This window comes from Phalaenopsis equestris, unplaced genomic scaffold (genome assembly GCF_001263595.1).
Source record: "Phalaenopsis equestris unplaced genomic scaffold, ASM126359v1 Scaffold235140, whole genome shotgun sequence".
Taxonomy (NCBI): Eukaryota; Viridiplantae; Streptophyta; class Magnoliopsida; order Asparagales; family Orchidaceae; genus Phalaenopsis; species Phalaenopsis equestris.
Window position 1 is genome coordinate 1,956 of NW_018253026.1, and position 2,745 is coordinate 4,700.

The 2,745-nt window shown below is 35.2% G+C and overlaps 1 long non-coding RNA gene across 1 annotated transcript; it reads right to left on the reverse strand.

Annotated features, from left to right (window-relative positions):
* Nucleotides 1-1,301: 1,301 nt before the first annotated feature.
* On the reverse strand, nucleotides 1,302-2,190 carry LOC110039084. Its single transcript, XR_002295486.1, has 2 exons — nucleotides 2,117-2,190; nucleotides 1,302-1,695 (listed from the first exon to the last, which is right to left on the reverse strand). It is a non-coding gene; the product is annotated as an uncharacterized LOC110039084 (long non-coding RNA).
* Nucleotides 2,191-2,745: the final 555 nt, after the last annotated feature.

Here is a 2,745-nt window from a genome sequence, read left to right on the forward strand (position 1 = left end):
GGGGGGAGGGGGGGAGGAACTATCAACATTGATCCCTGGTGTCAGTAGTAGCATTGAAACCCTAAAAATCAGATCAAAATCCCAATGGCCCTTTTTGAATCCAAAATTTTGTGGCACCCTATACTGGTCAAATCACTGATGACAAACCCTAATTTGGGCCAAAAACAGACAAAACTAACCATCATACCCCAATTAGATGACACATGACCATGTGGCCTACCTAACCACCATATGGTCAACACATGACCATATGGTTAACCTAGGACTATATGATCAACACATTGACCTTATGATGAACACGTTGGTCATAGGGTTAACTTAAGGACATGTGACCAACCCAATATCAAAATAAGTCCACATGGTCAATCCTATGGCCATATAAATAACCACAACCATGGGATTATTTGTTTGTGCATCTCACTTAATCAATTAATTAATTAATTAATTGAAGAGAAATGTCATGAAGGGCCTAGCCTAAGCCCAATCAATAAATGAACAATTTCCAAGCCTAAGCCCAATTTCATCCATGGCCCATCCTTATTAGGTCACCCATGAATCGATAGCACCCACCATAACATTAGAAACCTATTCGAAACCATACAAGTCCCAATTTTTTTCTCATTTTTTTTTCTTAGGTTTACGTACATGCCAACCAGTCCTTTGTACATGCCAACCAGTCCTTTGTATTTACTAATGTAACATTTACCCTTCAATTTTTATATTTATAGCACTTTACCTCTACATGAAAAAGGTGAATTTCACCTTTGTTTTTAACTTATAATAGTGTTAGTTTTGATGTCATATGAAAGATTTTGATGTTAAAAATGCAAAAAATAAAATTCATACGTTCAATACATATATTTATAGGAATTTGGTGGTATTATGTAAATGCTCAAATATTTTCTTTGAATCACAACAAGAAAAATAGTTATAGCCACTACAATTCCAGTGGCAGTCTGAGCATATAGAAAGTACGAGGTTTTAATTTCTGAGAAATTAATAATACTTGGAAAGCTATTTATGCATAATCATTGTTGCTATAGGTTATGGGACAAAATATTTATTCATTCTACCAAATTAAGTAAATATAAAAAATTAAAAATTTACAAATATCCCATCCATCTGTAGCTTAGAACTGAAAGGCAAGCCACATTTTCTGAACATATGGATGGAATATTGGATGGTCCACTACTTTATTAAAAACCATTATGTTTGGCATCAATTGCATGTGGAAATACTTTCTACATTCCCTAAAAATTGGTTCTTTCTTGCTCTACAAACACAGTTCTTTTAAACAAAAATTGAACAAATAATCCATTATCTACAGTAAAAATGAATAATTTTTTATCTTCTTTTACAAACAGATGCAATAAATAGAAAATCACAGCCCAACGAGAGCCTTACAAATTGAAGAAAGGTAGATGTATCGATCATAAAAAAAGTTCCTTAGAACACATTTCTTTTCACAGACACGAACAGTTGGGAAACAGGACCTGTAAAATAACCTAATGAACTATTTATATTGATTTTTGTTGTCTATATTTCTTCCAGAATCCTCTGTGGCAATCCCATCTATTGGATCCAAATCTTCAATCCCAACTGTCACGGCTGTGTTGTTCCAATTGTTATAACCATCAATGGTCAAGTTCTTGATTCTGGCAAGGATGGAATCATCTCTACTCATCATCTCAATGTCTACAACAAAACAAAAGAAAAAGAAAATCAAATGTTTCCAGGATTATTAATTCAATACTTAAACGGCAAAGTAGCTTGCTCTGAAATTTCTTAAACTCTTAATAATGAAATCAATCAAACGCACATAGCTTCTTGATTCAGGAATTACATAAATGTTTCATTTGATTCTTTTGATTCAGGAATTACAGTAAGGCTTCATTTGATTCTTCTTCTCTTTTAAGTTTTATTTTTTTTTTGTTGTTTTTCTACGATGATGAATATGATTCAAAACCCCTTTGATCAATACTGAATAAATACTCATCGACTCGGAGAAACCATCTCAACTAATGAATCCTTAAAACAAGAAACAAAAGAGATTTTGAAATCCTAATTTCTTGATTGCAAAAAGCAAAAGAGTCATAAGAAAAGAGAAAAATCGTACTAGGGTTGGAGAACATCCAAAGAACCGTGGCGCAAATGATGATAACGATAGGGATGAGGTGCACCAAGTTCTCCCCTCCAATGCGCCGCCTCCTTCTTCTCAATCTTTATCTGGGGACCGTACATCGAAAGATGATCAAGCCCAACAGTCGATCTCAGACATGCAACTTGCCCGACGCTCATGTAATACTCATCAGAGACCCTCGTCGTGCTCGCCGTTCGATGCATCACTTTTAAATCTTAGAAAGAAAATTTGGATGGAAGGAGAGAAACAAAGAGAGGCGAGAGCTGGTTGAAGGGTTAAAGGGGGCGAAGAAGAAAAAAATCAATGACTAAATATATCACGTGCGAATGCCTCCTGTGCGGCATTAGCACTCCAGAATTGATCGATGTGCGCGTTCTTAGTTTATGTTATGTAACTGTAAAGGAGATGCCTCAGCCAGTGAGAGCAGGCCAGCCACGTGTTTGACGATATGTCTCACATGGATAATTTGGCAATTTCGGGTGAAAGTCAACCTAGACCGTCATTTTCCAAATTTCAGCCTAAATACGAGACAAAATAATGGCTGATGAAAAATGTCTCCATGAAAAAAAGAAAAAAAAATTGTATTGCATATATATATATATCCT